This window comes from Protopterus annectens, chromosome 1.part1 (assembly GCF_019279795.1).
Source record: "Protopterus annectens isolate FY-2018-M chromosome 1.part1, PAN1.0, whole genome shotgun sequence".
In the NCBI taxonomy this organism is placed as follows: Eukaryota; Metazoa; Chordata; order Ceratodontiformes; family Protopteridae; genus Protopterus; species Protopterus annectens.
The window spans coordinates 967,830,611-967,854,934 of NC_056726.1; the positions used below are offsets into that span (position 1 = coordinate 967,830,611).

Sequence of the window (24,324 nt, forward strand, 5' to 3'; positions counted from 1 at the left end):
TGATGATGCCTGAACTTCTGCGTTCCCCTCCATGATAACTGCTGAACGAAAAGTCGTAGGAAGAAACTAAAGAATACACACTTGCGCTATCTTCTCTTACAACAAACAGAGGAAACGCAGTGTGTACTAGGCAAAAGAATTATTTAATAGTAAACTGCTCACGATGACACACTCCACAATGATAGTACACTCAAACAATGATAATTAAAATAGATGAACAAATGTAAGTTAGTTAAGCGCTTTCACCTAATCATATAGGCTTCTTCAGAACTAACTGTTTGTTTCAAAAAACCTTTTAAATAACTTTAATGGCGCGAAAACTCTTGCCATTACTTAAAGCTATATTCACATAAATAATGCTTACGTTTCATTCTTATTACAAACTTATTTTGTACATACGATCACTTAATACAAACTGAAATGGAATAAATGAAGCACTGTTAAAAAATAAAAGTACGTTTGTACCATCAATGCATCCATTGGTAGATTGTTATGAGAAACAGGTACAAAGAGACCTATATGGGTTTACCAACAAAGCTAGGAACTTACATTTCCAAGACAATCTAACCAAGGGGGAGAGGAATGAACTTAGGAATCTTAGAAATAATCATGACATTCGTATTATGAAACCTGACAAGGGAGGGGGGATTGTCATTTATGACAGAATGGAATATAACGTCAAATTGAATGCAATCCTCACAGAAACCGGGAATTACGAGACAGTCTCTTTAAATGAGATTAACATAGCTTATCAGAGAATCAATTCATATTTGGAAGAGTTTTGGATTGATAGTAGAATAAACAATGATATTTACAATTTTTTAAAAGTGTTACATCCTAAAATGGCTGTCTTAGTTGGGATCCCGAAGATTCATAAAAATATAGAGGACCCCCCTTTTAGGCCAATTGTCTCAGGAAGCAAGGCAAAGACCTTTCCCTTGGGCAAAGCGATAGATGTCTGGTTAAAAGATATATATTTACATATCCCTCATTTGCTTAAAGATTCTTGGGATTTTCTCAGAAAATTTCCTATCCACCTGAATACAGATAACATCATATATGTGACAATAGATGTCATTGATTTATTTTCATGCATCCCTAGTAGAGAAGGTCTTGACATGTTTTGTGAAAGTATGAGGAAGCATACAAGTTTTGAATGGGACAAAATTTGTCTCATTATGGAATGCATGGCGTTAGTGTTGGAAAATAATTATATACTATTTGAGGGTGAATATTTTAAACAATGTAGGGTGTGGCTATGGGTTCAGCTAGTGCCCCAATTTTGCTAATCTAGTAATGTTGAATTGGGAGGAAGAAAGTTTATTCAAAAGTAGTCATTTCACTCATGTAGTCCATTACACAAGATTTCTAGATGACATATATATTGTGTGGAATGGTGACATGGATGAATTAAATGAGTTTTTTACTTATATCAACAAGAGTAGTGAATTTCTTAAGTTCACTCACTCGGTTAGTAAAAATGGGATTGCTTATTTAGATACCTTTGTATCACATGATGAGAAAGGGTTCAAATCCAATATATACAGGAAAAATACCTTTTCAAATGACTACTTACAGTATAATAGTCACCATCCAAGAAAAATGTTGTGTAACATTTTTAAAGGCCAATGTATTAGAGCGGCCAGAATGACATCTAGAAAAGAGGAGATGATGAAGGAAATTGAATTCATCACTGAAATGTTTAAAGAAAGGAAATACAATAGTAAAATGTTGACAGAAGTAGCACAATATGTCACAACAAGATGGGGAACAACTTATCTACCTATATTGGGAGTTATTGATACAGGAGATAAGGAAAAAGATGACATATGTACTAGGAGATATCAGAAAGCCTGTATCCTCCCATACACACCTTATATCAGTACAATTAAAGAAATTTTGGAGAAGCATTGGAAAATTTTTTTAATTGACCCACAAATTTCTAAGTTATTTGGAAACAAACACCTCATAGTATACAAGATGGCAGATAATTTAAAGAAAATACTTTCATTTGGTAAAGTGACCAATTATGTAAAGGATGATATAGATAGGATGCCTAATACAAAAAAATGTGAGAATTGCAACCAATGTCGGAATATAACAAGAACCTCTGGAACAGTATTAAAAAATATCAATAGGACAGTTATTAAGTATGCAAGGGGCAATTGTAATACATCATTTGTGATTTATTTGGCAAAATGTTTGATATGCTCAGCGTTTTATGTGGGAAAAACGGAGAGAGCATTTAAAAAGAGAATTTATGACCACACATATTGTATTAGAAAAAAGGATTTGAACAATGCATTGTACAGGCATGTAGAGAAAGAGGGAGTGGATCATGTTTTCTCCTTTGGAATTTTGGAACACATCAAACCTAGCTTAGGAGGAGATAATCGTAAGGAGATACTGAGTTTTAAGGAAATTTGGTGGCAATTATTCACTGATGCAGCTACTGAACCTGGTCTTAATGAATCTATTGCTGTCAAACCTTTATTAAGATTTTAAAGGTTGTTTATAGCACAACATATCATCAGAATAGTTACACTAGTATCAATTTTTAAAAAAATCATATATTTTTAAAAAAAACATATATATAAATATTTATTTATATTTATTTATATTTATTTTTAAATAAAGCAATACTTTCTATGTATTATTTATTATATATATTTTTTTTTTAATTTTTTTATATATATATATATTCATATGTATTATATTATTTATGTTCTATTGAACATATATGCATTGTCCTTTATTACATATATTTTGGGTGAATAAATTATTTTTTATTAAGAAGCAATAAATATATAAATTATTGGGTTCAGCATAATTGATATTTTAGACAATATAATTATTATATTCAAATAGTTTTCACTTTTTAAAAAATTTTTAAAAAATTTTTTTTACAACATTCATATTTGATTCATTTTAAATCCATTCATTAATTGTTTTTATTAAAATATTAATTAATAAGGTCATTCTAATAAATAAATAATAAATAATTAAATAAAAAATATTTTCAGGGAACACTAAGGGTTAATTTATACAGAAATTTATATAGAAATTTATATAGAGATATAAGTTTCATGACAATATTAATTTAGTCTATTATTTCCTAATATTGTCATTTTTATTATTTTGATTCATTTATTCCATTTCAGTTTGTATTAAGTGATCGTATGTACAAAATAAGTTTTTAATAAGAATGAAACGTAAGCATTATTTATGTGAATATAGCTTTAAGTAATGGCAAGAGTTTTCGCGCCATTAAAGTTATTTAAAAGGTTTTTTGAAACAAACAGTTAGTTCTGAAGAAGCCTATATGATTAGGTGAAAGCGCTTAACTAACTTACATTTGTTCATCTATTTTAATTATCATTGTTTGAGTGTACTATCATTGTGGAGTGTGTCATCGTGAGCAGTTTACTATTAAATAATTCTTTTGCCTAGTACACACTGCGTTTCCTTTGTTTGTTGTAAGAGAAGACAGCGCAAGTGTGTATTCTTTAGTTTCTTCCTACGACTTTAGATCTGAGTAATGGCAGGGAGGATTGTGGGATATGGGCTGGTCTCGAGCTTCTCTGAGATTCAGAGCTTTGCAATTTGGCCGACTCGGAGCCGAGGATCGGCTCCGAACCCGTGTGTAAGAACAAAGGCGAGATGAACACTCTACATGGAACATTATGGAAAGGACATAACTTCTTTTTTTTCGGCGAAAATGTCTACTCTGAAGTCGGTCTCAAATACATCTATGCGGCTACTTTCCCATGCCACGGAAGGACAGCTAGAGCAGCTGGGACAGGCGTAGCTATGAGGCATCATGCCTGGCTCCGATTGTGTCAGTTCGTGGACCCTTTCAAGGCGTCGTTTATCAACGCTCCGTACGACGGCTCCTCCCTCTTTGGGAAGACAGTATGTGACACACTGGTCCAGAGCGAAAAGGACGGGAAGACCTTGTCTGCCGTCGGTGTCCGCTTCTCTAACCCTCAGCAGTCCTTCTCTAGGAATCAAAGAGGGTAGAAGAAGATGTGGTTCCGAAAATCTCAGCTTTCCCGGGATTCTCAGGACAGCTGTTCCCCCAGAGGCAGAGGGGGACAAGATCGATGCCGACCCAGAGGTAGAGGGGGTCCCAGGAATTTCGGGTCTAGGGAACCCTTTTCTGATAGACCTGGTCAGCAGCCCTGAGGGGTTGTGCCTGACTGTCCTACTTTGGAGGCAGTCGGGGGATGATTGTCCTTTCACCCAGTGGTATGGGAGTCCTTTATGACAGATCGCTGGGTTCTTCAGATAATATCCAGAGGTTACTTTATTCCTTTCATTGCCCCTCCAAAACATTACAAAACACCTCCTGGATGTTCCATCCGCTCACAGGGAGGCCACAGCTTTAGAGGTTTCAAAGCTGCTTATCAAACGAGCCATCGAAAATGTTCCCCTCGATCAGTCTGGATTAGGCGTCAACTCAAGGTTCTTTTTGGTGCCAAAAAAGACGGGGGACCTCAGGCCCATTCTAGACCTGTCAACATTAAACCTGATGGTAGCAAAACAGAAATTTCAGATGGTCACTCTACAGTCCATTGTACCTTATCTCCGAGAGTGCGACTGGATGTGCTCGTTAGACCTTCAGGATGCTTACTACCATATCAAAATACACAGAAGCTCCAGGAGGTTTCTGCGCTTCCAGCTTGGAGCCAGTCACTTTCAGTTCAGGGCCGTACCCTTTGGTCTCACCACAGCCCCCAGGGTGTTCACCAAAGTTATGGCAGTTGTAGCAGCCCACCTGAGGCTTCAGGGTGTTCAGGTGGTTTCCTTACCTGGACAACTGGCTCTTCGCTGCACACAACAAGCATCACTTGTCTGGTCCGAGATTATTTCATTCGGTTAGCAGACTTACTAGAAATTGCAGTCAATGTTCACAAATCCCATTTGCAACCAGTACAAATTCTAGACTTCATCAGGGCATGGTTAGACACTTTGCAGATGAAGGTATTCCTAACTCCATTCAGGATTCTACATCTCAGGGGCCACATAGCTCAGATAGTGAACTCCCAGTCTTCAAAGGTGAGCGAGGTTCTCCGGGCTTTGGGCACCATGGCTGCCGTCATATCTATTCTCCCATATGCACGCCTTCACATACAGGTTCTTCAATGGACTCTGGCTGTCCAGTGGTCCTCACTAGACCTACCCATGGAATTTCTGATCAAGATCAGCCACGTCTGCAGGACATTTCTTCTTTGGTGGTTAACGTCACCGGAGATATCAACAGGATGCCCATTTGCATCACCCCCAGTCCAAACCACAGTGACCACGGACGCCTCCCAACTCGGGTGGGGGGGGGACAGTGTTTGGGAAGGACAGTCCAAGGCACGTTGTCCCAAACAGAGACCAATTTGCATATAAATGTTGTAGAGATGAGGGCAGTGCTTTTAGCGTTGGAAGGCTTTCACACAGTCCTCCCTCTCGGATTGATTGCAATTCAGTCAGACAACATGTCGGTCGTGTGGTGTATCAACAAGCAGGGGGAAACCAGATCCTACCCTCTATGTCGCGAGGCCATGAGAGTGTGGGAATGGGCAATTTCCACTGGTCGGTGTCTGATAGCAACGCACATCCCGGGGCGCTCCAACATTTTAGCGGACAGATTGAGCTGGGCCATTCTGATGCCCTACGAGTGGTCTCTGAAACAGTCAATAGCGGAGGAGATTTTCCTGGCATGGGGTCAGCCTTCCTGCGATCTCTTCGCATCTCCTTCCAACGCAAAGTGCAGTGAGTTCTTCACTCTGATTCCCTCACCAGGGGAAGTCCCTAGAGACGCTCTAGTCCATCCTTGGCCCCCCGGGCTTCTGTGTGCTTATCCTCCTTTGCCACTCATTCCAAAGTTTCTTCAGAAAGCCTGCTGACTACGGTGCAAAGTGATCCTCATTGTCCCATTCTGGCCTCATCAGGTCTGGTTCCCATTCCTTTGGTCTCATCTGTTAGCTCCACCGTGGGTTCTGGATCCCTGCCCGGATCTAATTTCCCATCCGTCAGGGACACGTCCACCTTATCTGGGCAGCCTCAAGCTAACAGCTTGGTTGCTCCAATTCCGTTAATCGCCAGGACTCCCGGTCTTTCATCCCAGGTCAAATCAATTCTAGTGGCCTCTCTTAAAGATTCCACTAGAAAACTATATTGCAGTAAATGGAAGCACTTTTCCATTTGGGCTTCACAGAGAGAAATAGATCCCTTTACAGCTCCTGTTCCAGCGGTGTTGGACTTCCTGTCTAGTATCTTTCAGCAAGGAGCTAGTTCCTCCACAGTGAAAGTACAATTGGCAGCCATTTCCAGTTTTCACGTTGGCGAAGACAACATGGCCTTAGCCTCCTCTAGGCTGTTTAAGGCTTTCCTCAAAGATACTTTTCTACTACGGCCCCCTGTCAAGGATTCTGTACCTCCTTGGGACCTTACTTTTTGTGTTACAGGCATTGGTGGGCCCTCCTTTTGAACCCGCAGCTTTGATGGACTTAAAATTTTTGTCCTGGAAGACAGCTTTCCTAGTAGCCATCACTTCGGCTAGGAGAGTTTCTGAGCTTCAAGCTCTGTCTACCGTGCCTCCCTATTTGGTATTCCATAAGGATAGGGTTTCCCTCCGCATTAACCCTTCCTTCTTACCTAAAGTGGCATCTGAAGCAAACATAAACCAGTCCATTAATCTGCCCGTTTTCTTTCCCAACTTTCAAAATAAAGGTGAATACAAACTCCATTTGCTGGATGTTCATAGACAACTTCGTTTTTATCTTCATAGAACGAAGTCTTTCCGCAAGACTGACCAATTGTTTGTTTCTTTTTCCAAAGCATTTATGGGAAAAGCTATTTCTAAAGTTTCTTTAGCCAGATGGATCACTCTTTGCATTTCACATGCTTACAAAGCAAAAGGTTTATCACCTCCTGGTATAGTTAAGGCTCACTCTACCAGGTTCATGGCGACTTCTGCTGCTTTTTGGTCCAGGGTACCTTTGGACGATATTTGCGCAGCAGCGACTTAGGCCAATTCACATACCATCATTTCCCATTACAAATTGGATCTGATTTTGAGGGGTAGAGCATCCTTTGGCTCTGCGGTGCTCAGGAATATCCTTCCATAAGGGCCTCCCAGGATTGGAGTAGCTGGGGACTCTGTCTCACAGGTTGCAGATAAAATTAAGTTAACTACTTCAGATAAAGAAGTTATGTACTCACCATAACATTCCATCTGAGTAGTTATACTTCATTTTTCTGCAACATTCCCTCCCTCCCATCCCCCGGACCTTATCCCCTTTTTCAGGTTGGTTATTGGGTTGAGTTTCATATATATTGTTAGTTGCAGCAAACTCGATCTGAGGGAAGATAGGAGATGGTAGGGCATTATGGGTAAGGGGAGGAGCTCAGAGCTTGGAGCAGATGCTAGAAAAAAGTTGCCGGCTCAGATCCGGTATGGATCCATTTACCCACAGGTTGCAGAAAAAATGAAGTATAACTACTCAGATGGAATGTTATGGTGAGTACATAACTTCTTTTTTTACAAGTATCACTGAGGGAGGTGAGGCATCTATCTAATTATACTGTCTCTGAATAGAGCCAGCTACTGCTTTCGACAGGAATAGAACAAGAAGAGATTGAACAAAACCATAGGGTTTAGTACTATAGCAGTAAAGTCTCAGGATGTGGCTATCCATTCTGGTCTAGTTTGAGAGTTTTTATCTGGTAGGACAAAATCCTTTCAGTCCTTTAGACTCATGGTAAGATAGTAATGACACCAGACTCCAGGGTCTTGAGCGATCATGATTACTCTGTGGGCACTGGAGTCAGAGGGCAGTTTTTCAGCCAGCATTGAGATTATACAGAAAACCCCATGGCACTGCAGATTGCTTTATCCAGCACAATTGTGGGTACATCTTCCAGGAGGTTCAGTCTCCTTTACTTCCGCAAGAAAGGTAATACGTTGACAGATACAGGCTTCACCTATAGGAGACATGGCTAAGTCATTAGCTTCTACTCAAGAAGGAGGCTTCTTTCAGATAGAAAGAGAAAGGGTACAAAAGAAAGATGCTGAATCCTTTCCCACTCTTTTGGAGGGCAGAGAATGAAAAGCAGAGCTCAGTGCACTGGCCAGTACTGGCAAGTGACACTCAGCCAAACTGAATCTAGAGCTGCTGTTGGGGAATGTGCACGCACTCTGGTTCTGTGTTATACCATGATTTTGATGTAGTTTCATTAGATCTTGTTGAGCTTGGGAGAGCATGATCTTTTTTCTATTTATTTATTTAATTTCTTTTATTTAGTAGGTGTATGTATTGTTGGGGGTGGCGCACTAGTGCAGCAGTTAGTGTTGTCGCTTCACAGCAAGAGTTCCAGTTTGAATCTCGGCTGGGCTGCCTTCTCTGTGGATTCTGCATGTCCTCCCTGCGATTGCATGGGTTTTCTCTGTTTATTCCGGTTTCCTCCCACATTCCAAAGATATGCTATAGGTAGATTGGATACTGCAAGTTGGCCCAAGGAGAGAGTGTTTGTGTGTGTGTGTGTGTGTGTGTGTGTGTGTGTGTGTGTGTGTGTGTGTGTCTGTGTGTGTCTGTGTGTGTGTGGTGTGACCGACCCCATGTGCATACATGGGAGGAGGGTTAGATGCCGAGCTAGCAACCTGACCCTGTAAAAAACAGAAGCGCTATGGAAACAATGCGTGCTGGAGAGTGCTCATTGCCCGACATGCTGCGTGGCACATGGATTGATGGATTGCTGGGTTTGGGAGGATGTAGCCCACCCACAAATGAAAAGCAGCCTTTTGAAGCAATGTTTCATAGATCCATAGAGATTATTTTATTTTTATTTATTTATTTAACATTTGTTTACGGGGAAAGTCTAACTTGGAACAAAGCCAATTGTCTCTGGACAGAAGGCACTCCAGCTGAGAATCGAACTGGAGAACCTCTTGCTGTGAGGCGACAATGCTACCACTGCACTGTCCACAGTGATTACTAGGCTAACAGCTCAAGAGCCTTTACAAGCCTAGCCGCTATAACCCAAGTTTAGCAGGTATATGTCCCCTAGGGGCAGGAGGAAAATATGGGTTTGTGCCTATGCCTTGGATATTTTCACAGATTGCCCCTATCCATAAGGGACATAGGCACCACCTGGGTGTGAATTCATGGTTCCCCATCCATCGATCCAGACTGCCCTTGAAGAGGGCCAGAGTAGGACTTTGCTTTACCTGTTCCAAAGAAGTGTCACTCTGTGGGAAATGTAGCTATCTCTCCGGCGTGTTCTGTTTGACACACTGACTAAGTTCAGATCACATGAATGTGTAACTCTTGTGCTGTTTGTCTTGCGAATATACAGCCACTCCATCAAGGCCGCATCTGTGAACACTGGAGGTCAGACACAGGTTGCTATTTAACAGTCAGTAGGAGACAGAGTAAAGGGACAGGGCCTTCAGTCTATCCACATAGGACATGTTGTTTACTTTACTTACCTTTGTAATTAAACTTTGAGGTCATGTTTACTTTACTTACCTTTGTAACGAAACTTTGAGGTTGCTTCAGGTGTTGTAGATGTCTGATCAATTGCATTCTAAATGGTGTGCTGTACGCCAATTATTGGTCTAATGAGGACTGTGTACAGTGGGGCTATAATCTCCCTGGGTCTGAATACCATACCTTTACTTAGAAGTTGTGCCACATAAAATTACTTCCTTACCACTGTGGATATGTGACAGTCAAAGTTTAGGTTACTATCTACTTAGGTACCCAGATCCCTTGCCTCTAAATCTACTCTTAGGGTTGTGTTGTTAATGTTGTAGTTAGCAGGGATATTTTAGTAATGCATTTCTTCACATTTAGTTTCAGGCCGTGGTCCTGACACCAATCATTTGGCTGGTTTAGACCTTCCTGAAGAATATCTACATAGCTGGAGGATTCAGTGATTGCCCTCAGCTTGCTGTTGTCTGATCCAGAGTCCTTCCACTTTGGTTTTGGCATCCGAGAAATAAATTCCGAACAGGAGTAGACCCAACACCGAGTACCGTGTCACACCAGTAGTAACTGACCTCTTGCTGGAACTTCAGTCATCCACTTTGAACACGTGTCTTGTCCTTGAGCTGTTTGGTTATCTAGTCTGGTGACATAGGGATTTATGCCCAGTTCTGTGAGCTTATTTGTAATACTTGAGTGAGGAATTGTGTCAAATGCCCTGGCCAGGTCAAGGTAGACAGTATGCACTGTTTTACCCTCATCCATGACCCTACTGACTTTTTTGAAGAAGTTAATCAGATTTAGTAGGCATGACCTGCCCTTTATGAAGCCAAATTGGGTGATGTCCAGTATTTGGAGGTTTCCTATGTCTTTGTTCATCAGGTCCATGATTATTCTTTCCGCCTTACAAACAAGATTAGTCAAGCTTATGGGTCTGTAATCCCCCAGGTCAGTTGACCATCCACCCTTTTGCAAGGCTATGACCGTAGTTGTTTTTCACTCAGTCAGAACAAAGTCGGTCCAGAGGCTATGGTTAAGTAAAGAACCTGTTGGGCCTGATAGGTTCCTATTTAAATTATTTAAGAGTCAGCCTAGTATATTATCGGGCCTCACTGATGATATGCTTTTAAGTTTGAGAGTTCTGTGGCTTCCTGTTCTTTAGTGATAATTGCTGGAGGAGTGGTGGTGGGTCTTTTTTTTTGGTGGGGGGGAGGGACTTGGAGTGATGGGAGAGTGAAGTTTGAGTTCAATCTATCAGCCAGTAGATTTGCTGTGTCTGCTGACTGGGTATAGGAGATGTCATCAATAACTAATTCTGCACATTGTTGGGTGTTGCCTTTAGGATTGCACACATAGCTGAAAAATGCCTTATGGGCTATTTATTACCTGAAAGTCAGCTTTCAGAGACTGTACTGGTTCCCTGATCACCTTATTTCTATTAACGAGAGACTTGTTACTCTGTTATGTACATTCCCTCTTACTTTTTGACAGGATTTTCTTTCTTTTGATTTACAGTCTATTAAGACTAGGATTCCATAAGGGTGGCTTGTTTTTGCAGTTTAACCCTGTGCTTATTTTGGTTCAAGTACTGCCGTTTCTATGCGTTTGGTTATGTGATTGTACAGGGCTCTAGTGTACTGCTCTCTTTAGGCAACTGTGTTTTCTGGATTTGGGGAAGCTTGGAATCTAGCTATACTGTCGATTAATAGGGGGTAGTTTGCCTTAGAAAAGTTTTTAAAGTTCTTGATGTGCTGTGGGAGTTCTAGTTTTGCCTTGATTTCCAAGGAGACTGGTTTGTGATCTGATCTCACGAGTCAAGAAGTTATACTTGGAGGGGTGCAGCACTATTGTGTATTTGTGAGTATCACATCTAGGATATTTGTTCCCCTGGCTGGAGTGCAGACCAGCTGCTCCAGAGTATTTGAATTTACAAAGTCGAGGAATCTTTGGGGCTGTAAGTTAGCGGTTGTGTATGCGTCTCTGTTATGCAGAGGTAATTAAAATCAACCATGAGTATGGTATTGGGCTGGATGGTGAGAGATACAAGTAGCTCTAGGTGTGATGTGTGGGTATCTTGGTTCATGGAGGGGGACCTATAGATAACAAGAATATGGTAATGTTGTTTCCCCAAGGATAGTTGGACATGGAGTACTTTAAGTTGCAACCAAGGAGATGGTATCTCAGATTGTATATGCACCTGTAACTGGCATGGGGAATTAGTGTTAATACAACCTAACAGGTGGGACTACATGGATGATCAGTTAGCAAAATGCACATATGGAATTGATGATGTCCTGACTAAAATCACTGTTGCAGTATTCCTGACATATGGGTTGCCACAGCTGACATCCGGCCAGGGCACCAAAGCTTTACCTTCCCTTGGTGGTACATCAGAAGCAATACCTCAGGTCGTATGTGTTGGGTTATATAGATGGATGTACACAACCACAGGCTACTCCCCAAAAAACTACCACAGCTTCCTATTCTTCCCATGAGGAACAAGACTATGACTCTGACCATTCTCTAGAAAATGTTTCTCAGCTGCATTCTCTAGGACAAGTCTTTTCCATTGAGCAGTACTCCCTCTCAATGGATTCCCCTATTGAGGAAGCTTCCTTTGTGGATACTATACAGAACATGATGAAACACTTTGAATGGCAGTCCACGCAAATCTCTAATGTTCAGAAGAGGTATTGCAGCCTGTTGGCGATTGGTACCCCTAATCTTTCTCCAGTCTCTCCTGTCCTTGAGGCCTTCCAGTCCACCTCTTCTGCACCTGATTCTCAACCACCAGCTTCTAAAAGATCAGCCAAGTTTTACAAGGTAGCTAGTTACCTAAAATATTTATACAAGAATCCAGTGGCAGACCCCACTGCAGTATCTCTCTCTCTCTGTCTGTCCAGATAAGCCCTCTAAGCTTCTGCCCAGTATTAATGCCCTACATAGAGACAAAGATAGCCGGGCTAAGGATAGATGAGGAAAGAAGGTTTACACCTCAGCTACCCTTGCCTTTAGAGCAATTAACTACCAGACTGAAATTACAAAGTACTTAATCTCTGTCTCTGTCCTGTATTCCTTAAAATTATACTAGACCCTCCTACTGCAGAGTCAGAGCTTACTATTTCAGGCCAGTCAAATTGCCAAACTCAGCATTATGTGCAGTTGTGATGCTGTGGATGCTTCTCCTAGGGCTGCTGCTAATGGATCTTTTGTTTGCAGATATGCATGGCTTCACAGCCTGCCTATCCTTGAGGATTTTAAATCTAAAATTTAGGCTGTCCTTGGACAAAGACTTCCAATTTGGTCCACAGGCTGCTAGACTATTCAAAGACCAAGGTAAGACTATGAAAGACTGCAGAGTCTACACTACTCATTTCCTAGATACCATGGGGACTACCCATCTATTTTTACCTCCTTCATTAGAAGAGATCCTAGTACAGCTCAGAAATAAATAAAAATGCCTAGGAAAAGGTACTCTGATAACCCTATTTGGAACCTCTAGCAGGGAGGTCTCCATTTGGAAGCAAAAATGTGTGACCACAGACTGCAGCACCCCTCCCTCTGACCCAAAGTCCCATTAGTCCTCTTTCCCAAAGATTTTCTCTCTCTAGCCAAGTGTGAAGTTATTGTCACAGACAAGTGGGTACTCCCATCCTCAAGGATTGTTATGCCATGTCTTGGAAAAATATTCGCCTTCTGAAGAGCATGCCACAACTTCCTCTAAACCAAATCTGTGTTCCAGCCTCCATTATTCAAAACCTGTTGAATTAGGGCACCATCAAGCAAGTTCCAAAGGACTTTATGGGAAAAGGGTTTTACTCCAGGATTTGTCCAGTCTCAGGGAAAGAAGGCAGTGGAGACCCATCCAAGATCTGTCTCTCCTAAACACTTACTTGAAGGTACCAGCTTTCAAAATGCTCTCTTCACACACTTCTGCCTATATTCTGTCTCTCAAGCTTTCTTAGTGTTGGATCTGAAGGAAGCCTACTTACACATATCCATTCAATGTCCTTCTAGTCCTATGTTGCAGTATTCTTGGTGTGAGATTTCCTGCCTTCAGGCGACCCGTACGTCGGCTCCTATACAAAAGCTTCAGCTTGGCTGTTGCAACTGCAATGGAAGTCACACTTAGGGCCATAAAGGAGGGACGTTATGTGTGATGTCTGCATGCACAATCCTGAGAACTTTTCAGTCACAGACAACTTTGCATTGCACGATCGCTCTCCAGACGTCAGACTATAGATAAGTAACCCGTTGGGTTTTTTGCATTTCTAATATTTTACTGATCTTTCCAATTGCTTAGGCTTGGTTGTGGTAGCTTTCAGCTGATATTAGGAAAAAAGGGAAAGTGCCAATGCGGGTGCCATATTCCCCATAAGGACGCCCATGACAAATGTGTTTTCTGCTTAGGCTGGGAACACGACCATAACGCCTGCCCTATTTGTAAATCTTTTGTGCCTAAGACCTTATGTAGCCATCTGGCATTTTTAAACCTTTACTTAGAAAACCAATGCCTCAAATGGATGGCTCTCAGGATGGATCCTGCTTCAGAGGCCACCGAAGAACCTCCACGTAAGAAGGCCAAGATGCTTAGGCCTTCATCGCCTGCCGCTTCGCATCCGGATGCCCTGCCAACTACTGATGTAGGAGTTGAGCGTTAAACGGATCCGTTGGCTCCATCGACCTCCCTCGCAGAGGCCGCTGCACAGCCGATGTCCGGCATGTTCACAGAACTTTCTCAGACACCGACGTTTGTTTATGTTGAGGGGGAACCAGATTTGTGCGTTCCTTTGACCGGGATTCAGACCACCGACACAGCCGCTGCCAAACCCTACTCTAGACCGACTCCAACCAAAAAGAAGCAGAAAACTAAACATATAACGTCTGCTTCTGAAGCCCCTCCAGACTGGGAGGCCTTCACCTCCTCTCTTATGCAGGTATTTATGGCCCTTAGGCGTTCTGCCTCACCCACAACTACATTGCCACTGCTAAGCCCTAGGCCTACCTCTGCTTCTTCTATTCCCATGGCTCCCCTCCTTGAGGAAGAAGAACATGAATCTACCTACTCTTCCTTGGATGAAATCCATCTGTTATGCATTCCAGATTGCTTCTCCCAAGGAATATTACTCTCCTGATGAGGATTCTGTGGAGGGGGATTCTCCACCTAAAGACATTACATTTGGTGAAACCATCACCAAAATGACAGACTGTTTCAAATGGGATACTTCCCAAATGACAGAAACCCAAAAAAGATACTTTGAACTGATGCAAGTGTAGTCCCCCTCCCATTCAGCTGTACCCCCTATTCTTCCTGCATACTTGGATGCCTTTACTGCAGCCTCTAGAACTCCTGACTCACAGCCTCCTGCACCTAAATGCCCAGACTGCCTCTACAAGGTGCCTGAGGAACAACAATTCCTCATAAAGTCACCCTTAGCAGACCCAGCAGTGATTGCCACTGCCCCTGATAAACAGTCTAGGTTGCTAACTTCTGCCTCCCTATTGCCCATGGATAAAAATAGCAACTTCATGGATAGGATAGGCAAGACTGTGTACACTTCCTTCACTTTGGCCTTCAGAACCATTAACTATCAAACACACATGACCAGGTATGCCCTGGACTTTTTATCCCAAGCCACCTCTATGCTGGCTTCAATTCCTGACAGTCCCATTAAAACGGATATCTCATCCAAATTGTCCTTAGCACTACAAGTGGATAGACACTCTATAAAATGCAGCTACAATGCTGCAGAAGCCATCAGCATCTGTTCTTGGGAGATATTCCTGGCTTAGACTACAGAATCTGCCAGAGGACTTAAAGTCCAAAATCTTGGACACTCCCTTGGATCACAACTTCCTTTTTGGAAAGCAATCTGCAGACCTATTTAAGAATCTGCAAGAAAAAAGCAAAGAGTTACAGGATATTAAACATCTCTAAAGTCCAAAATCTTGGACACTCCCTTGGATCACAACTTCCTTTTTGGAAAGCAATCTGCAGACCTATTTAAGAATCTGCAAGAAAAAAGCAAAGAGTTACAGGATATTAAACATCTCCTGGTATCCCCTATACCCAAATTTTATAGGAACTACCTGGCTAAGACTACCTTTGTTAGGCGTAACCCACATTCTACTGCCTCCTCCTCCTCCTCCTCCAGACCCAGAAGAGGAACTAGAAGACATTCCTCATCCAGGCCCACTAGCCCATCTCCTGAAACTAGACAGCCCTTTCAGGACAGGGGAGGTCCCAATAATGCCTGACTGCCTTGCTCATCTGCCCTTCTCAGCTCGCCTTAACTACTGTTTTCCCTTCTAGCAGAAAATCACCACAGACCAATGGATGTTCGTGTTTCACTGTTGCAGTCATTACAATTGGGTTATCCTGCTGGCAGGCTACCCGCAGTCGGCCTGAATTCCAAAGTCTAGGTCCGGCGTCGGTTGCTGTCACCTCCTCCCTGACGTCAGTGCGCCAGGGGTATAAAAGATGCAGTCTATGCCATTTTCTTCAGTCTTTCTTGCCGCACGGTGCCCGAAGCAAAAACAGTTCACAAGTGCCGGTCGGCCGACTCCTAAGATTTTCAAATTCAAATTTCAGATCCAAGGGAAACTGTTTTCTTGCTCCAGACCGATGTCAGAAAAAGTTAATAATTGTATTTCTTGTGGGAAGCAAATACCTCATAAGGATTCCTTGCCTAGGCCCTGACCACGACATTGCTAGTTGTCGGTTTTGTGCTTGATTTAACCAATGCACTATTAAGCGTCGGTACGATTTTGCATTTCATTACTTTGGCAGAAGATTCAATTATATAATGCCGTCAAAACAGCTGACTACTGGAGTTTATAAAAAACGCAAAGAAAAAGAAAAGGACAGGCATCCGAGGTCCAAAACTGACGACGAGGCTTCCTCTAGGCCTGTCGCCGGTTCTCAGTGAGGCTTTTGCAGCTCCTGACACCTGCTACCTCAGAGCCACAGGCCACTTCCGACTCCCACGTGGAGCTGACTAGGCCGCTGGAAACTCAAGGTTTTGGACACTCGGAAACTATTCCCTCAGATGGGTCCGGAGCCACTGAGCAGGCATCGGCTTTTGAGGGTGTTTTCAGACCTACACAGTTATATGTGAAACCTACTTCAGCTTCAAAGGCAAAGACTAAAGCAGCTCTAAAGACAAAGAAACAAGTACAGCATTCTCCTGGACAGGCCACCATGCCTAAAAAACAGATGCTTAAAATGGCCGAAGACCTAATTACTTTGATCAGGGGTTCCCATCCCCCACCTGATAAGAGGCCTAGGCAAGAGATAGAATATGAATCTTCAGATCAGGTTTCCATTTCCTCTGATTCCTCTTCTGAACAGGAATATTCTCTTCCTCCCTATGAGGATTCTGATGCTGAAGAATCTATCCCTTCAGCCTCTCCTCATGAGGATTATTCTTTTGGGGAGACACCACATACTATGAGGGAGCATTTCCACTGGGAGAGCCAAGATTACTCAGAATCCAAGAAAAGGCTCAGAGACTTCCTTTTATTACCTCAGCACAGGCCCCTTGCTATCCCACCTGTTTTAGACATTGTAGATGATGTATTTTCAGAGTCCAGTTTATCTCCAGACTCTTTACCACCAGCTCCTGTTAAGCCAGACAGATACTACAGGGTTCCTGATTCACATAAATTTCTTTATAAAAACCCTGCTGCTGACCCAGAAACTATCTCTCAGGGTCCCAAAGGGGTCAAGGCTTCCTCTGCAAAAAACCCTATCCCCTCTGATTGGGATTCTAGGGCCCTGGACAGATGGGGGAAAAAGATTTATACTTCTGCTACCTTGGCTGTAAGAGCTTTAAGTTGCCAATTTCATATGCTTAAATATCAGCAATATCTTATGTCACTGCTTAAACAGAAAATGTTAACAAATTCAGAATGTACAGAAAACAAAGAAATGCAGGATTTATTGCATGCAGCTGAACAAGTGGGAAAGCATACTTTGCAATGTGGTATTGAGTCTCTAGAGGCCTCCTGCAGGGCCGCTGTTACAGGTTCTGTCATTAGGAGGCATGCTTGGTTAAAAGAACAGAATCTGTCTGATCTTGTTAATGCAAAGCTATTAGATGCTCCATTACAGCATGATACTTTGGTGTTAAAGAAAATGGAGGACAAAGCTAAATCTATGCAAACAGTCAAGGATTTCTTGCAGGTACAGCCTCCTAGATTTAGCAGGAACTGGCCTACTAAGAATTTGTCCTTTCCAGTGTCAGACAGGCCACAACGAGGCAAATACAGATGCCCCAGAGGCAGATCACAGCCCCAAGGCTCATACAGGCCTAAACAATGGGGTGTTTCTACCTCCAAAACGGAGAGGAAAAATCACAGCCATACAGGAAACAATCTTAATGACTTTCCCCTGCCAGCACCGAGCACTTATCTTCTGGCAGCCCCTTTGGGGGAAAAACTAGCACTTTTTTCACAAAATTGGCACATGATCACCCAGGACAAATGGGTCCTAAATATCATATCACAAGGCTACAGGTTCCACTTTCACACCCTGCCAAGGCCAAACGGTATGCCAGACCTGCCATGCAATCAATGGACAGAGGCACAAAAACAAGTTTCATCCCTCATAGACATGAGAGCTATTCAGCTAGTACCACAGCAAGAGCAGGGATTAGGATTTTACTCAAGGCTATTCTTGGTGCCCAGAAAGGACAAAGCCTGGAGACCAATACTGGACCTGTCTATTCTAAACACATTCATGGATATTCCAAAATTCAGAATGTTAACTCTACAGCAGCGTCTGCCCATGCTGGGCAAGAGGGCTTGGCTTGTGACTTTAGACCTAAAAGAGGCATACCTGCATGTCCCATCAGACAGTCATGCAGAAGATACCTCAGATTTATAGCTGGCTCAATGCACTACCAATTCTCTGCACTGCCCTTTGGCTTATCTACTGCACCCAGGGTCTTCACAAAATGCCTGGCACCAGTGATTGCATTTTGCAGACAAAGAGGAATACAAATGTATCCTAACTTGGACGACTGCCTTATTCAAGCAGAGAACAAGGACATTCTACTACAGCATCTGGCATTTGTAAAAAGATTACTAACAGGTCTAGGGTACACAGTAAACGAAAAGAAATCAAAACTCGTACCCTCTCAAGAGATAATATTCCTGGGTGCAAGCTTAAATACAACTGCCCAGATGGCTTATCTCACGCCAGACAAACACAGACAACTGACTACTTATTTCAAAATGTTGGCAACAAAGACCCAGTTAACTGCAAGAAAAAATCTGCAGGCTTTGGGCTTCATGGCATCCTGCATTCTGCTAATTTCATATGCAAGACTGCATATGAGGAAACTTCAGTGGTATCTAAAAAGTGTTTGGACTCAACATTGCCACAGCCTGGAAACAATAATTACCCTCATTCCCTGCCTGCAACAGGAGTTTCGATGGTGGGCAAAAGCCTGTCACCACAACACGGGACAGCCATTCACCTTACCCACAGCCAGGCAGACATTGACAACAGATGCATCAGATTATGCCTGGGGGGGCCCATATGGCAGGAAGATGTATTCAGGACACATGGTCCGCAAGTCAAATATCTACATATCAATCAAAAAGAGATGCTAGCTCTTCAGAACGCCCTGACAGCCTTCAAGGATCTACTTCATCCGGGACAACTACTGATAAGGACGGACAATACTACATTCATGTGGTACATAAACAAGCAGGGAGGCACACATTCCTACCCCCTCTGCAGGCTTGCTATGAACTTGTGGGACACAGCATTGACTTACCAAGTACTGCAAGCACAATTCCTGCCAGGAAGGACAAATACTCTGGCAGACGAACTAAGCAGAAACCTAATGGATCCCCATGAGTGGAAATTGGATCCACAAGTCTCCAGCATGATAACAAGGAACAGGAGATGCCCGGACATAGACCTATTTGCCTCCCCTCACAACTACCAACTACAGAAATTCTGCACAAGGACTTATCACAAGCAAGCATGGAAAGTGGATGCTCTATCTTTCAGCTGGAAAGACCTAACTGTATATGCCTTTCCTCCTCTGCCTCTCCTCCCCAAGGTACTCCTCAAGGTCAGACAAGAGAAACCAAAAAATTATACTGATTGCCCCAGACTGGCCCCGCCAGCACTGGTACCCAATCCTAAAGAGCTTGTCTCAGTGCCCACCTTGACATTACCTCAAATTCCTCACTTATTGACACAACAAGACAGTTAGATACTGCACAGCCAACTCACGACCTTAAACCTGGCAGCATGGCTGATAATGTAGCCAGTCAAGGCACACCTCTCTCTAAAGCAGTGATGGATGTTATTTTGGAGGCCAGGAGGCCTAGCACCAGAAAATCTTATGCAGAAAAATGGAAGAGATTCTGGGCTTGGAACCAGGCACAAGGTTTTGACACGATTGTTCCAAATATTCCTCAGATTTTGCAATACTTAACTGAGATGCTTGATAAAGGCCTTTCCTTTTCATCAATTAAAATTAATGCCTCTGCCATTTCAGCTAATTACAATACAGAACCACCTATTTTTTCTCATCCGTTACTAAGGCAGTACCTCAGAGGGGCCAAAAACATAAGACCTCCAAGGAGAGCACCAATACCTGCATGGGACCTCAACTGTGTCTTGGAAAAACTCACACTGCCTCCATTTGAACCAGCCTCTGCAGCTGATATAAAATTCCTATCCTGGAAAACAGCTCTGCTCCTAGCAATAACCTCTGCTAGGCGAGTCTCAGAGTTGCAGGCACTCATGGCTGTGGAACCTTTTATCATTTTCCATCCTGACAGGGTTTCTCTCCGGACAAACCCTACATTTATGCCTAAGGCAGTGTCCAGTGTGGCTCTTAACCAAACAGTTCATTTGCCTACCTTTTATCCAAACCCGCAGAATAAGGGTGAGAGAATTCTGCATTCTTTGGACATTCACAGGCAGCTACGTTTCTACTTGGACATAACCAAAGCTTTCAGAAAGACTGAACAACTTCTAGTGGCATATGCTGCAGGATCACAAGGAAAGCCTATCTCAAAGCAGACTATTTCAAAGTGGATAGGCCACTGCATTCGTTTCTGCTATTCACAGCATGGCAAATCAGTGCCTAAGGGCATTAGGCCACATTCAACCAGAGCAGCAGCCACCTCAGCAGCCTTTCTCAGAGGAGTACCAACCAAAGACATCTTAGAGGCTGCAACTTGGAGTTCAGTGCATACTTTTACAAAGCACTATCACTTACCTCTTTACTCTAAATCCAGGGCAGGATTTGCCACTGCAGTTCTGCAGGGCCTGATAGCCTCTCCTAATCCTATTTAGCACCAGCCTCCCAACCTTAGCTTTGGGATTCAACCCAATTGTAATGACTGCAGCAGTGAAACACGATGAACATAGTACAGTTGTGTACCTACCATAAATGTAGATGTTCGAGTGTATTCACTGTTGCAGTCCAGGTTACCCTCCCACCATCCCCCTTTTCCTTTGCTGGGACTTATCTGTACTTCTCTATTCTATACGACCTATGTGGTGTATTTGCTTGTAGATGAAGGAAAAGTGTTTTTTTGTGCATGCATGCTTATTGGCATAATTTAGCCTACCATTTTAGGGGTACCTGACATCTGGGGCAAGAAAAACTGAAGAAAATGGCATTGGCTGCATCTTTTATACCCCTGGTGCACTGACATCAGGGAGGAGGCGGCAGCAACCAACACCGGACCTATACTTTGGAATTCAGGCCAACTGCGGGTAGCCTGCTAGCAGGATAACCCAATTGTAATGACTGCAACAGTGAATATACTCGAACATCTACATTTATGGTAGGTACACAACTGTACTTTATTAACCGTTATTCAAAAAGGATAATTTCCCCCAAAAAAACAATGCCATCTCCTTCCACAAATTCTGTCAGACCTGCAATAGAGCCTGTTCCAACAGGGCAGGAAGGAAAGGGATTCTACTCCCATCTGTTCCTGGTCCCATGAAAGGATGGTCCCTGGAGACCCATTTGGATCTCTCCTTCCTAAACCTTTACCTGCAGGTACCATCCTTCAAAATCCTATCACTTCCCACTCTCTTACCCCTCATACCCTCAAATGCTTTCATGGTCACCTTGGACCTAAAAGATGCTTACCTGCATATTCCCATCAGGGCCTCACACAGAAGTTTCCTGCATTTCTCTGGCCCAACCTCACACTTCCAATTTACAGCCTTGCCCTTTGGCTTATCCACTGCCCCAAGAGTGTTTACAAAGTGCCTAGCTCCAACCATTGCCTTCTGCAGGACTCAAGGAATCCAGATTTACCCATATCTGGACAACATCCTTATCCTAGCACAGTCAGAAGATTCCCTCTTAAGACATCTACACTTCACTATGTCCCTACTTCAAAGTCTAGGGTTCACCCCAAACCTCAAGAAGTCTTCCTTTGAACCCAGACAAGGACAAGATATTCCTAGATTTCAGAATCAATACAGAACGAATGAAAGCCTTTCTCCCACAGGACAAGGTCCTATCTCTAACTTTCCACTTCCAGAAAGTCTTGTTCTCCCAGACAGTCACTGCAAGGCAATTCCTTTGACTCCTGGGATTGATGGCAGCAACCATTCCCATGCTACTGTTGGCCAGAATGCATATGTGGAAACTGCAATGGTACCTCAAAAATATCTGGTCACATCACCAAAATCACTTGGAACAACTTATTCCCCTTCTTCCCTGTTTAAAGAAGGAAATAGTTTGGTGGATCCAACAAGTACAACTAAACCCAGGAATTCCACTGTAGCCCCCTCAACCCACACAAATGTTGCGCACAGATGCCTCAGACTCAGGTTGGGGAGACACCTTGCACTCTTAGAGTCCAAGCCCAGTGGCAACCTCCCATAAAAACCAAACACATCAATGTAAAGGAGATGACAGCAGTTCTTTTAGCTCTGTAGACCTTCCTACCCCTACTGCTACCACGTCCTCTTCTGATAGTGATGGACAGTACCACTGTAATGTGGTACATCAACAAACAGGGAGGCACCAAGGCATACCAATTGTGCAGGTTAGCCCTACTAATTTGGGACCTAGCATCCCAGCACAACCTATCCCTGCAAGCCAGCTACATCCCTTCGCAGGACAAGCAAGCAGACCACCTGAACAGAATGTCTCCTCCACAACACGAATGGATGCTGGACAGGACGGTCTTCCTAGACATAGTCCACCGGTGGAGCACTCCACTAGTAGACTTGTTTGCCTCCCCCCAGAACAGGCAGCTGCAGACCTTCTGCACAAGAACTTACTCCCCCCAAGATTGGAGAGTAGACGCCTTCAGTTTCAACTGGGAGGGGAAGTTCCTGTACGCCTTCCCCCCTTCCCTCTGATTCAGAAAGTCCTTCTGAAAATCAGGGAGGACAAACCAAAAATCTTGCTAGTGACTCCCTACTGGCCAAGCCAGCAGTGGTTCCTCCTTCTATACAATTTAGCCAAGGGCAATCACTGCAAGTTACCCCACAAGGTGGACCTTCTGACACAAGACAAAGGAACTCTCCTACACCCACACTTGCGATCCCTGACTCGGTGGGTGATAAATTACTAACCCCATTTAGACACCACTATTCAGAGGACATGCTATTAGTCCTGAGGGAGGCCAGTAAACCCACTACTAGAAAACCATACCTTGCTAAATGGGAAAGATTTACTCAGTGGTGTCTGGGACAGGAAAGGGGCCCTTACGAGGCTGACACCCCCCAACTTATAAAGGGTGGACTTTCCTATTCATCAGTGAAAGTGCACCTCTCCATATTATCAGCCTGCTTACCTCTAGATCCTCCATTGTTAGCCAGGCTACATGTGAAACTCTTCCTTAAAGGGCACTTACACATCAGACCACCTAAGAAACCTATCCCTCCCCCATGGGACCTGAACTTCATCTGGAAAAACTCACCCAGCCCCCCCCCCCCCTTCGAACCAGCTAATACAGCCTCTCTACAGTTTTGTACTTGGGAAAACAATACTGTTAGTGGCTATTACCTCTGCCAGAAGGGTTTCCAAGCTTCAAGCCTTAATGGCATGCTCACCTTACACCATTTTTCATAGGGGCAGGGTCACTCTGAGAACTAAACCTTCCTTCATGCCCAAGGTAGTAAATGACTTATCTCTAAAGCAATCCATTCACCTACCCAATTTTTCCCCTCTCCCACTAACCTAGGAGAGAGGATACTCCACTCCCTAGATGTCCACAGGCAACTGAGATTTTACCTGGACAAGACTAAAGACATTAGGAAATCCAAACAACTCTTTTTATCTTTCCACCCCAGGGCATTGGGCAAGGCAGTCACCAAACAGACCATTGCATCCTGGATTAGAAAGGCAATTGGTTTCTGCTACTCACACCACAGAAAATCCCCACCAGTTGGGGTTAATGCACACTCCACAAGAGCAGTGGCCACTTCCAAGGTTTTCCAAAAGTGCATGGACACAGCTTCCATTATGGAAGCAGCTACATGGTCCACTATGCAAACTTTCACCAAACATTACAAACTGGACCAAATTTCCAAAGCACACGCAGGATTTACCAGGGCAATCTTACAAGGCTTTGTGGAATCATCTTCTGCATCTGCCGCCCTTTCAGCAAACTAAGCTGTGGTACTCTTCCACACTAAGAATACTGCAACATAGCAATAGAAGGAAATAGAATAGTTGTGTAAAATCTTACCATAACCATAGATGTCCTTCTCTTCCATGTTGTAGTATTCCTTCCCACCCACATTCCCCCTCAGAAGACTCTACCAGTCTAAATGCTCCCTGATGCTTCTCTCCACTACAGAAGAGACCCAGGGCATTATACATGTCTCCTTTGG

The 24,324-nt window shown here is 43.3% G+C and overlaps 1 protein-coding gene across 1 annotated transcript in view; it reads left to right on the plus strand.

Moving 5' to 3' along the window:
• NOL10 (nucleolar protein 10) overlaps positions 1 to 24,324 on the plus strand; it is a 1,716,803-nt gene that overhangs the window by 1,525,994 nt on the left and 166,485 nt on the right. The window lies entirely within an intron of this gene.